The sequence below is a fragment of the Orbicella faveolata genome, unplaced genomic scaffold, assembly GCF_042242905.1.
Source record: "Orbicella faveolata isolate gen_17 unplaced genomic scaffold, um_ofav_v1 contig_4, whole genome shotgun sequence".
Taxonomy (NCBI): Eukaryota; Metazoa; Cnidaria; class Anthozoa; order Scleractinia; family Merulinidae; genus Orbicella; species Orbicella faveolata.
The window spans coordinates 3,310,307-3,324,098 of NW_028301569.1; the positions used below are offsets into that span (position 1 = coordinate 3,310,307).

At 37.5% G+C, this 13,792-nt stretch overlaps 1 non-coding gene and 1 pseudogene across 1 annotated transcript; one reads left to right on the forward strand and one right to left on the reverse strand.

The window, feature by feature from the left end:
- Positions 1 to 456: 456 nt before the first annotated feature.
- Trnat-ggu (transfer RNA threonine (anticodon GGU)) lies at positions 457 to 529 on the reverse strand. The gene has a single exon. It is a non-coding gene; the product is annotated as a tRNA-Thr (tRNA).
- An 8,420-nt stretch (positions 530 to 8,949) lies between these two features.
- LOC149100981 (uncharacterized) lies at positions 8,950 to 11,602 on the forward strand (annotated as a pseudogene).
- The last annotated feature ends 2,190 nt before the right edge of the window (positions 11,603 to 13,792 follow it).

Below are 13,792 nucleotides of genomic sequence, written 5' to 3' on the forward strand. Positions count from 1 at the left end.
GTCCATAATTAATGAGACTGAAATTGAAATAAAGAGATTGCATTGAATTACAACAACTTGCCAATATCATTTTTGTCCAGTGTCCAAAGGAGGAGCCCACACCAGATTAAAGACCAGTTGAAACATCTTATTTCTGTACAAATTTATTTTATTTGGTAGATTTGAAGGTGTTTCTAATATGGCATGCATATGTATAAAGCTTACTGAGATTTTTCAAAGATTAAGCTTCAAATTCAAATTCAAATTTTTGCCTTGAAGACAAACTGTGTATTTTCAGATTATGATGGAAATGCTGACAGTATCATCACTCATGTTTGTGAGTTGATTTTCACTTTGGAAGTGAATATACGAAAGATCATATATTTGAACTGCGGAGAAAGATGTGAAGACATGATTAATCATCGCAGTTGTAAACACAATTTAAGCAGTTGTGAAATTAAAGCCTGAAAGAAATTCAGGCCTGAACGGGATTTGAACCCATGACCTCTGCGATACCAGTGCAGTGCTCTACCAACTGAGCTATCAAGCCACTGGGAGCTGGTCACGTGGTGAGTTTGTAATATACCCATAGATGATGACGAATGCAAGTGAATATATGAAAGATCATATATTTGAACTGCGGAGAAAGATATGAAGACATGATTGATCATCGCAGTAATAAACACAACTTACAATAAGCAGTTGTAAAATTAAAGCCTGAAAAAAATTCAGGCCTGAATCTTTCTCCGCAGTTCAAATATATGTTCTTTCATATAGTCACTTGCATTCGTCATCATCTACGGGTATATTACGAACTCACAACATGACCAGCTCCCAGTGGCTTGATAGCTCAGCTGGTAGAGCACTGCACCGGTATCGCTGAGGTCATGGGTTCGAATCCTGTTCAGGCCTGAATTTTTCTCAGGCTTTAATTTCACAACTGCTTAAGTTGTGTTTATAACTGCGATGGTCAATCATGTCTTCATATGATTTTCACTTTGTTTTTCAACCAGGTACATAATGTAGTTCGGTTTGTGAATGGATACTTTAAGCTTTTCTGCTTCAAAAACTAGAACGAAAATACACAGCAAAATGTGACTAAAATCAGCAGATAAGTTTACGTTTTGTTCAGTTTTACCACTGAAGGTCACTTGTAAATTAAAAAACTATATAGTCTTAATCCGGAAGGCTTGTGATTCTTGATACATAGAATTGTTCCTAGAGCCAAAAGATCCAGATTTAGTTGCCTTTAAACAGTCAGAATATCTTCACACTTGTAATTGATTGACCGTTGAAATCAACTGCATGTTTCTCAGAGCATTGCATCATGGGTAATTTCAACTCATTTCCAGGGTATTAAAGTGTTCAAATTCAAGATGGCAGCCCCTGTGTTATATTCTTTTGCATTTCTTTGCAACCTGTTTTCACGAGCAAGAAAGTCGGCAACATCACCAAAACCAGTGAACCAAAATCGAAGGTCATTAACAAACAGTGCGTTGTTTATGATGTTAAATGTGGTCTTTGTGAAATGGATTATCTAATATTGATTTTACAATCAACACCGTTACCAACTTGTTAACAAACTCGCCAGCTCAAGATCTTCGATTGGAAAGCACATGAAAGGACAACACGCAGTCAAAAAACCATCTATTACAAATAATTTTTCCATCCCGAAAACGTGCAGCCAGAGTAAACTAGACCTTGCAAAAATCTGCTCAAATGCTTGTGTTTTCGAGTCCTTGCCAAGACTTGATCCCGAAGAAACTGATACAGCTCAGCTCGTCAGCTCAGGCTGACGAGTGCAAAATGTACAGCAAACAGCCAGACAGACTACAACGAAATTGAAGGTAAATACCTATTTTTAATATTTTGCATTGTCTGGTCGTGATAATTTTGTTTTAATATTAAGCTTTAACCTGTGCTTTACTGGCATGCTTTAAATCCAAGGAGATGGTTGCACAGAAAATCAAAACTAGCTTTACAAAATGGGAATCGACTAGGAATTGGCAAAATAAATTGATCTTATAGCAAATCTGGAAAGTCGAAATTTCACGAGTTTTTGATGCCCACTGACCAAGCTTTCTATTGGAAATTCCATATAAAAATGTCTCATTTCACCATGGTGGTCAATTAATCTGGTCAACTTGTAGTGGTTACTCAACTTACCAATGTATGCAGTTGAGAAACCAATCCTTTATTCTGCATTTCAAAAAATTAATTTCACAAGTTACATTGTTAATCCAGGTAATAACAATAGTAGTAGTAGTAATAATAATAATAATAATAATAATAATAACAATTATGTATAATGTTTATTAGTGACTTATAAAAAATTACAACTGTAACTGTTATAATAACAATTATAATAATAATAATAATAATAATAATAATGATAAATATTTGTTATTGTCCATTCTTTTAGATGAGGAACATTCACAACCAGAAGACAGTTCCAGCAGCAGATTTGGGATACTGGCTAGTGCACCAAGAGCTTCCACTGGCCCTCATCTTGGACATCCAAATGTACCTTCAGTACACTAACAGGAGATAAATTACAAAAATGGGTAGAAATTTTATCATCTGACACAACAGCCAAACTACTAGATTATGGTAAATTACTCAATGTGACCTACATGTATGATCAATGTCACAAAGTTTAGTGTGAAACACAAAAACAAGCCAAATGTCCAGCGTGATTTGAATTGAAATACCCTCGACTGACTGCTTCTAACTTTGGGAAAATTTGTTTGAAGATGCAGAACAAAAGAGCTAAACCTGAGGTGGTTGCTCAAGATCTCCCTCAGCCAAAGCCCTCAGTGCCTTTGTAGATCGCATATTGAAATGGGGCAGGAAAAATGAAAGCACAGCTGTGCAAGTTTGTGAAGGGCTGCCTCAAAGGAAGCATGTTTTTACATACGAATGTGGACTGTTTATTAGTCCAGAAGATTCTTTTTAGCTGTAACTCCGGACAGGGTGTGTTATGTTAGCAAGGAAAAAGACCCATGGGGTATTGTGGAAGTTAAATGTCCATACACAACAAGGAACAAAAATCCAGTGAAGCAGCAGCATCAGCGAACAATTTTATGAGCAAAGTAGGTGAAGAACAGGAACTTTGACACTCAAACACACACACAAGCACTATTTTCAAGTCCAGGGTCAGATGGCAGTAAGTGAAGCCAAATGGTGTGACTTTGTCATCTACGCAATAGCTGGTGTGCCTGTTGAGCGAATTTATTTCGATCCCAACTTCTGGAAAACTGCTGTATGTTATTTGAATCAGTTCTAATACAAATTTTTTTTTGCCCAAATATGTTGCCGTTCATGATTCTGCATCCAGACATATGAGGCAGTAGACAGACTATAAGTGTTTGTTTTTAGCAGATCTTTCAATATTCTACTGCTGGGAGCAAGTGCTGAAGACCCACTACTGAACCTCCGATGCATGAAATTACTGATCTTAACTCCAAAATGGCACACAGTTAAACTATGTAAACTAAAGAGAAGCTGGTATTTCTTACATGGATTCTGACATTGGCTATTTACCTTGATGTTAGTACTTTTGTTCTCTTCAGCTGGCTTTTTCCTTTAGTAAAAGCTGAAATGACAAGGTTAGCACGTTTACATCAAAGTTTATCCTTGATCAGGAATCTCCTGTCAGCCATGACCTTGTGAAAATGAAAATGATGTATAAAATTAACTTCCTCGTTTTGAACAAAATCGTGGGCAAATAAGTACTGATTTTAAAACTCTTTTTGGAGTACCCTAAAAACTGACAGACGATTAATTAACTTGAAAGTGATACGAAAATGATAAAAATTGGAAAACCCTAATCTCCAAGAGATGTTTTCCTTAAGGCCGTTCCTGCTAAAATCTTCCAGTCAATAGAGTTTTTTAAAATTTTTACTGCAGTCAGGTAATGAGTTACTTCTGTCAGAAATGCAAAAAAAAAAAAAAATTGGGAGTCACCAACTTCGTTTCAGAGTTAAAGCGTGTGGAAAACTACCCTGATTTTGAAAAACTGGCACACGTAATTCAGCATGGTCCTCAGGGGTTTATAGTTAAAGATATCGAAGGTGAGTCAACGGTGGCAAACGATCTTAGTCATATTTTGTGGAAGTGGGTCTTTTGCATAAATAATTCCAAATGTTGCTAACGTTTTCACAAAACTTAACTCTACAAGAGGCATTTGAAACCACCGCAGAGATAAACGCAGAGCTAAAATAATGGAATTCGATTGTGCATTTTTCAAAAAATTCAAACTTCTAATTTATAAATTTTCTTCAATTTTTCGCTAAACGTAGAAAATTGGTAGAGAAAATGATCCATCAAAAGGCAAATAGGGGTGACCGAACTTCCAAGATCGTTAAATCCAGGCAATGTTATAGCAATGGTCATCTGCCCTATCATTGTTCATTTTATTACTTAGCGTGCACTTTGATGCATGACACAGTGTTTGAATTTACGTGCCCAGTAAGGATGCGTAGAAACAATTAGCGTGAACGTCCTTAAGGGTTCGTTAACTGATCTTTTTAAGCCATTGCTAAGAAAATGTATTCTCTCATAACCCTGTCATTTTAAACTTTTGTGTTTAAACTTTTCCATCATCAGTAACACCAGTGATGACATCATCAGGTCATGCCTATGGTCATGTGACTCAATCTGAAAAATTATTAAGGTTCCCAAGCATATTACTTTATTGGGATTTTTCCCCTTGATTTATTATTTTAACTTTAATCTCTATTATGCTATGCTATTTTGTTTCATTTCTAAAAAGTCAGAATTTTAAAACATTAAAAATACATGATTTTCGGGGAAAAGTATGATTTTACAAAAAGAATGCATAGCTATGTTTCCAAGATTGACTTCAATCGGAACTCGTCAAAAAAGGCTGGATTTAATGGAAACCACATTTCCTTTAGAATTTAAAGAAACTGGAAGTGCCTGCGATATCTATTGGAAGTTACCCTATCAGTGCATATGCAGTTTACACTACCAGCAGCTCAATGGGATCAAACGAAGCACACAAAAGGCACATAAAGATGATTTTTCTTTTTTTTTTTGCGTTTGTTTTTCTTTTAGGTTGTTTTTGCTTGTACTTTGTTACTTTGAATTTTGTGACACCCAAAGAAAAAACGTCTAAAATGTAATCAAATTTGAAAGTTTTTGAATTGTTTAAATTTTGCGTGCTCAGGCTGATGAGAGCGAAATTTCACCTCGTTTTCAACCTGCAAGAGCGGGGGTATGAATTGGTTAATGGGCCCTTAAAATTTCCTTATGCTCTGACACCACTCATACATGCTTCATAACAGACTGATGTGCAATTTACAGTTTAAAACAAAGCAAATTAACCAAATCAATAAAATGAGCACTTCAGGACAGCATATTTGATAACTAAACTACTCTGTTCTGAAAAGAACATTTTATCTAACCACCATGTTCCAGTTGGTCTAGAAAGCCACTGTGAATGGTAAGTTCCTTATCTGAAACCCTCCCACCCCAACATTTTGAGAGAAAAGAAATTGCAGTTGATGGGAGTGATACATGTACCAATCAACGCCTTTATTGTATTGTGGTGCTTATAATTTGAATAAGTTACGTTACGTAACAGTAAATTGGTAGGGCATGAGATAAAAATCTCTGAACAGTCAATAATTGCATGTGTGTTCTTGTAACTCCTTGTCCTCTTCATTGTCTTTAGTGCATTCCTCATGATTGCACCCTTTTGAGGCCACACAATGAGGAACCTCAGAGCATTTGCCATTGCTGCTACACCAAGCTTAATAATTGTTGAAGTTTGATCTTCACTGATGTCAATTCTGAAAAAATATGTACGACTATTATTACTTCAATAGTGTTTAACAATAATGTAGCCACAATCGTCTCCATTTGAAATGGTTTAAATCAAATATTTTTTCCGGGTAACATCTCATTTGTACGCTAAATCCTTGTTTTGTAACCCTTATCACAGCCTCATCAAAATGAGCAAAATCTTATCTCCAGGACTCAGCTTTGCACATAATGTTGGAAGATGTTGACGAGTTACCACCCTCACTATCCAATGAAATATTTTGCAACTGCGAACACCTGCAATATGACAATCAAAGTAGCGGATCATCAGATATGAAGCAATTGTCTGAATCAATTAAAGGGTGTTATTAAAAATAACTTCCAGGACAAGTTGAATACTTTCCACTTTCAAACCTTTTGTGTGCCCAAAAATGGGATGTCTCCTGCTGTAAACCTACATGTAGGTTCCAGCCACATGCATACCCTTGGGTACCCCCATATAAAAATGAAAGGGGTGTTTGTCAAACATTTTGAAGAGAAATCCCTAAAGGTACCAGATTCTCGTCTTGTGGGCTTTGAAGGCCCAACTGTGGGTATCACTATCCCCCTTAAGCACTGTTGGGAAACACAGGGACTTACCACCCCCTCTCCCAACCCCTCAACATGAGAAGCTGATAAGAATCTCCCCAGGGCATCCCAACATTGAAAGATGTAGACTTTGATATTAGGTACAAATTACCGATAGTTTTATTTGTAACAAGACCAAAAAAATTCTAAAAAACATTTTCTATCCTTTCTTGCAACACCTACACTTCAATTCAATGAGTAGTTAACTCACCTTGACACTAAGATGAGATATACTGAGAAACGTGATTTAGTTAATAGCTGGGACAGTTTAGAATTGTCTCTTTTTTTAATCTGGCACATTCCTGATTGTAGAAGATTGCAGCATCCCTTTTTTTCTGAACTTCAAGGAGCAGTTGCTGCATTGCTGTGCTTAGATGCCTGTGTTGTTTCCAGTCGCAGCAGGCAAAGTCTGTTTCCATAGCTTTTTCGTTTTCTCCAACCAAAGGAATTGTAGCCTGAAGGCCATCGCAATTAGTATCAGAAGGTGAAGCTTTTTTACTTTTTTTACTTGTGGTTTCAGCTTCTATGTGATTGGTTGCAGCAAATAAGTTGTAGGCTACTAGACCTTCACCCTGATTACGGTCTAACCGCAAAGAATCACAAGTGGTTGTTTCAGTCTTTTGGCATTTTCTAAGTCACTCATATTGCTGCAAAGCCCTGTTGTTCATGTCCACATTTTCTGACTTAGGGTTACGGATAATTATACTCTGGGTGAAGACAATCTGACTTTGGTTTACCTAAAGAACCTATTAGAACTACAGTGAAATCTGCGAGAGAAATATGCTTTAATGCAAGGCGCTGGTTAATATTCCGTACTTTATCTGGGAAAAGGCCACACAAGATAGATCAGCGACCTACCCTTCAAGAAATGAGCACTGCAAACTTTATCTAAGGGGCTCTGCATCCAATTGGTTTCTTCAGATTTCTGGGATCTGACTTTGTATTGCATTTAACCACTTCTTTCGTCTCTCTGGAGCACTCAATGACGGTATCTGAAAAAGACCTTTATCTTCCACATTCCAATGTGTGGTACACCCAATAACGCAGCAAGATTTAACCATTTTTCAATGAAAATAGCAACTGAGTAAAGTGCTTTTCACAACAGAATAACCATGTGCTTCATACTTTTTGCCACACGCCAAAACAATTCCCATGATGCATTGCCAGGAAACAAAAACAATGGCGTAAGCAAAGATTCGCCTTTATGAAATGCTTTTCACTAAAACCAACACTTGATGTGCAGCCTGATACGATGCAGGCAAAGTTATTCTCTGATGAGTAGTACATTTACATACTTCACGCATACTGGAATGCAATCCATTTCAAACTACTCTTTAATAAGCCCAATAGAAAGTCAATCACTGCAGCAAAGAGATAAGAAAAGGAGACAAAGTGTTAAGGTGAAAAAAAAAATTAAAAAGCAAAACGAAAAGGCTAAAGAAGTAGGTCACTTTCTCATCCAAAAACTCTGGAGATTTTGATTTCTATGCATACTGATACGAAAATGACGTAAAACTCGATGTTAGTAGAAAGAAAGGCATGCTGTCATGTTCTGAATGCTTTTTTGAGTAGATTGCTTCTAATTTCGCTCATATCCTGGCTGAAAATGTCCAAAATGTCCTAAAATGTGTTTTTTCCAAAAAGCTCCTGGAGTCAATGGGTAACAAATTTCTGGAAAGGAAGAAAAAAACTTTCTTTCAATTTTAAATGATTTTGAATCTGAAGTAAATCTGAAATAAAACGTGACCTCTTACGTGAAAATTTACACTAAAGGATAACTGTTAAATAGTCAAAATGAATGGCTAAAGAACAGAAGGAAAACAGATGATCTAGCCGTTTAGAATGGTTTCAAATGCCATTCCAACAACCCATGGAGCAATTTCGAATGGATGCGGTGAACATTCGAACTACACAGGAAAAATTTCAAACAGATGCTGCTAGTCATTTAATTGGACTTACAAAAATTTTGCACAGATCATGCCAGCTATTCGAACGGCTTCACAAAAATTTCGAACGGATGATGCTAGCTGTTTGAATGGCCTGATAAACAATTTGAATGGATGATGCTAGTCATTCAAACAGCCTCACAAATTTTCAAACCGACAATGTCAGCCATTCAAATGGGTAACAAAAAATTTCGAATGGATGATGGTATGCATTCGAACTGCTAACGATAAATTTTGAACTGGTGATTCCAGCTGTTCAAACTGCTAAAGAAAAATTTCCAATGGGTGACGCTAGCTGTTTAAACCGCTAAAGATATCATTGAATGACATAAACTTTTTTTGAAAAGTTCTCACTTTCGACCCACGTGTTGCATTATGCGCGAAATTATGTTAATTCAAGGTGAGACTTGAGATTTGCACAGTGCGTACTGAAACTTTTAAAGACTTGTTAATTTGAAAATTTTGAATGCAACCCAAACCGAACTATTTGTATTATCTTAACAGGTTTTTTCTTTAGTGAAAGTCTTGAAGGAAGGAAATGTTATCTGTTTTGAATCTGAAGTTATGCAATAAAATATTAATTCCTGTTAGCAAATAAAGTATTGAGATTTTCTTTTCCTTTTCCATTTTATTATCATTGATGGGGAACAAAGCAGTCATTAAGTATCATTCTTTCTTTTTGATGCATCATCACAACTTCTTTTGAACCAATCTACTTAATGTAAAGTTACCTTGAAGTCTGATCTTCTGTTTCTTTTTTTAATAATTTTTTTATTTTTAAAGTAAGAAAATGTTATCTTCCAAGTTACCAAGTGGTATCGTGCCCCTTTAACTTCACTGGAGTTCTTAAAGGAAGAAAATGTGAAATTATGCAATAAAATGTTAATTCCTGTTAGCAATAAAATATTTAGATTTTCTTTTTTTCCCATCTTATCATCAATGTTGGGGAGCAAATCCGTGGGTGATTACCATTCTTTCTACTTTTTAATGTTTCGTGTCAGTTTCTTTTCAACCAATCTACTCAATGTAAAGTTACTTAGTGGTCTTGTATTTCTTTTTTAAATAATTTTTTTTCTAAGGAAGAAAACGTTATCTCTTTTGATCTGAAATTCTATTTTGACACCATGCAGTCCTACTCACTAGTGAGTCACGTGAGATATGTGCGAGTAGCCCAAGCGATCAGTTGCGTGTGTAATTCAGAGCGGTCAGTCGCGTCTTTTGAAGTTTGTTGGTAATGGCGAATACGAACGAGCAAACACTTTCCACTGAGGCAGAGGACGCCCTCTTAAACGATGACCATGATTCTTAGGAGAAGACCCAAACAACTGCCCACCAGAATCCCATGTTCAGTATGCTTCAGAATGTCAACAAAACTCTCGGAGCAATGGCAGACTCGATCCTCAACATGAACCAGTCGCTCAAGTGGCTTCATCCCAGCAACACAGACGATCCCTAAACTGCAAAAATACAGTTCCAAAGACCAAATAAGTGCTTTTGATGGCTCAGATGATGATGCAGATGACTCGGACGTGGAACTTCAGGCCCTTTGTGGCACTGAAGCCGACAAGACTTCCAAAGATAAACCACGTGCTCGACTCGAGCAAAGCGACGGCGGCAATGACCCATTGTTGTCGGAAATTGCAGAAGATCTTCTCAATGCACAGGCAGACCACCCTATGTGTTCGTGGTTAATAACTGTTTACAGAAACGAAGAGAATCAGCGCTTGGCATACCGTTGCTGACATAGCATGCCAAGCGCTTATTGCCAGATTTGAAACGGCCTGCATGCTTTGAATTCCTCTGGTCGCTGAGTTTGGCACCAATCATATTGAGAAAGCTGTTTTTGTAATTTTAGCATCAATTTTCTCGGAAAATGTTGGAGGGATGAAGCTCAAATTCAGCGAAGAGATAGGGAAAAATCTCATCGATCAACCATCGTCACCATTTGGGTAAGATTTTCAGTATTTTGGCGTTTATTCCAATTTAAAGTGGAGGAGGTTGTGGCTGGTGGCCGCCAAGTTGCAAGCGTTGTCTCCCTCTCTTGTCTTACCGGTAATCGACCAAAAGTAATTTCGTAAAAAAGACCCTTCAGACAGCGCAGGAAGGCGAAAAAACACCGCACATGAGTCGATGAATGTTTCATTTAACTTTAGAGGGATATTCAGACCGAGATGTAAATTAGATATGCAATTTTCAGAGCATTATTCATAACCCTCATAGATTCTCTTTGGTTCTCTTCATTTCTGTAAACAATTATTAACCACGAACACATAGGGTGGTCTACCTGTGCTCAATGGAGATGAATGAGGTCCGGCTGCTAAGAAACAACTGGCTGACTTTATTAACAACCTGTGGTCTAAGAAAGTGCCAGACTCAAAACTAAAGGATAAGTCGGCGAAATATTTATTCCCGGCGAACTGCGATACTCTCGCAACACGGCAGGTTAATTCCGAAATCTGGGATAAACTGAGCCACTCAGTAAAACAACAGGACCTCAGGTCCAGCTTAACCGAGAAAATGGCTGGTACTGCTGGTGCAGTACTGTGCAAATCCATTGAGCTGCTGCTAGAAATGAATTCGAAGCAGCCGAACTCAGACTCTGACATTTAGAAACTTATAAAATTGAACACAGATGCGGTTGCTCTGCTGGGGCACGCACATGTCAACCTGTCCCACCGCCACAGGGAGTCGATCAAACCACATCTAAATAAAGATTATGCTGGCCTGTGTGCTTCGCATGTTGCAGTAACGGTTCTGCTGTTTGGAAATGGCTTGCAAAGCCCGCTGAATAATATACGAGCATCCAATAGGGTAAGCACCACAGCAGTTGGTAGTCGGCCCTAAGACGTTAAGGGACACCCTTCATGAAACTACCCAAAATCTGATCGGCGAAGCAAGCCTTTTTTATCGACAGGTCGTCAGTGGAACTCAAAGCCACCCCAAAAGTCCTTCCAATCGCAGGACCAGGGGAAGAAGCGGCAGTGATTTCCGCTGACATACTTGATAACTTAGAGGTAAATAATCTTTTGTTGTTTGAGACCCATATGAAACATTATTTTGCCAATAAGGTGCAAAGCTTCAAGGGTGGCTAACTGGTACGTTGCCTCGGCAAATGGAAGGAAATAACTTCTGACTCAGAAGTCCTTAATTGTGTTAAGGGTCAGTATATTGAATTTTCCACACAGCCCACAAAGAACTTGGGCCCGAAAAGGAAAACATTCAACATCAGTGACTCATTGGCTATAGAAGCTGAAATCCAAAAATTGCTTGACATAAGTGTCATTGTACCCACCCATCATGAAAGTGGGGAATGTATTTTGCCAATTTTTGTGGCGAATAAAAAGGATGGATCATATGGAATGATCTTAAATTGGAAACGCTTTAACCAGCATGTTGAATACCCACATTTCAAAATGGACTCAGTCTGGACAGCAATCAGGCTTATTACCCCCAATTCCTACATGGCATTCATTGATTAAAAGGACGCTTATTGTTCGGTCCCTATTGCAAAGCAACTCCAAAAGTACCTCAAATTTGAATGGAACAACGTGTTATTTAAGTTTACATGTTTCCCCAATGGTTTGGCTTTTTGTCCCAGAAAATTTACCAAGCTAATGAAACCAGTATTTGCCACCCTGCAACAGCTTGGTCACTTGTCTTCAGGTTATATAGATGACCCTTGGTTAGTGGGGCCAATCTGGGATGATTGTGCATAAAATGTTGTTGACACAGTCAAACTACTGGATACTTTGGGTTTTGTAGTACACCCTGAAAAGTCGGTGTTCATCCCAACTCAAAAGCTGGTATTTTTAAGATTCATTCTAGACTCAGTTTCCATGCTAGTTTACCTTACCCCTGAGAAGGCTCTTGAGCTAAAACAGGCAGCTACTGACCTGTTTAACTACAAAAATCCTACTATTAGAGATGTAGCCAAGGTCCTGGGGCTTATAGTGTCAAGTTTCTCTCGCATTGCCTATGGACCCCTCCACTACCGCTATTTAGAACGAGACAAAACCACAGCTCTTAAAACTAGCGAATGGAACTTTGATGCCAAAATGTGTCTATCCAGCCAAGCAGGGGAAGAGCTTAAGTGGTGGATTGACTCAATCGAGTCTGCATCCGACCCGATAACTCGAGGAGACGTGGATATTACCATTACTTCTGATGCCTCAAAACAGGGTGGGGGTGCAGCAACCAGTGATTCTTCAACTGGGGGACTCTGGACAGCTGAGGAAGCGAAAGAGCACATGAATTTTCTTTGAAATGTTGGCTATGTTGTTTGCCTTAAAATCATTCGGTTCCTCTCCACAGTATAAATATATATAGTGTATAAATGATATAGAATTGTAATTGTATTTCATTTTATTTTATTTTGTCTATTTACTTTTTCCTTCATATTTATTTCTCTCGAAGATATTAGCTAACAAGCTTCTCTGTAAATTCGAGGTTAAATAAAGTATATGTATGTATATGTATGTATGTAAGAAACCCATTGTCCCAGCAAATAAAGCTTATGGACAGCTCCTGTTGGAAAACCTCCACACATAGGATTATTACAGTTTTTTGCACTGTAAACCAGTACTTATTATCAGATGTTGTTGTCTTTGTTTACTGCCCTCTATAGGCAGATTTCCTCAGATAGGCAGCAGTTCATTGTTTACTGTCTTTATTTATGCGCGTTCTGTGTACCATAGACTGACAAGCCATATACTGTAGCGGTTTGCACCAATATTTTGGCAATTAAAGCTGTTTCTGTTTATTTTTTCTACACATGATTGCACGCTTTGAAGTCTCACGTGACTGACTAGTGAGTAGGACTAGTGTCGAAATAGAATTTATAAGTTAAACAAGACTTACCTAAAAGTTGAAGTTTGACTGTAATTCTATGAGATACCACTCACGAACTAGGGAGTCACGTGCTCTACCCCCTCACTGGGTTCTGCAGTTTACTCTTCCACTTATTTTCCCAACCATTTTTGTTTGCAATTACTCACTTTCTTTAAAGACTAATCGCTCGGGCTCCTTGCACATATTTCACGTGACTTCCTAATTCGTGACTGGTATCTCATAGAATTACAGTCAAACTTCAACTTATAGGTAAGTCTCGTTTAACTTATAAATTATGCAATGCAATATTAACTCTTGTTAGCAATAAAATATTGAGATCTTCTTTTTTCCATTTTACTATCAATGTTGGGAAAGAAATCAGCATCTTAATATCATTCTTTTTATTTTTTAATGCATCGTGTTAATTTCTTTTCAACCAATCTAGTTAATGTAAAGTTACTTAGTGGTCTTGTGTTTCTTTTTTAAACTTTTTTTTTTTAAGGAAGAAAACGTTATCTCTTTTAAATCTGAAATTATGCAATAAAATATTAATCCTGTTAGCAATAAAATATGGATATTTTCTTTTTTTCCATTTTATTATCAATGCTAGGGAAAAAATCACGTCG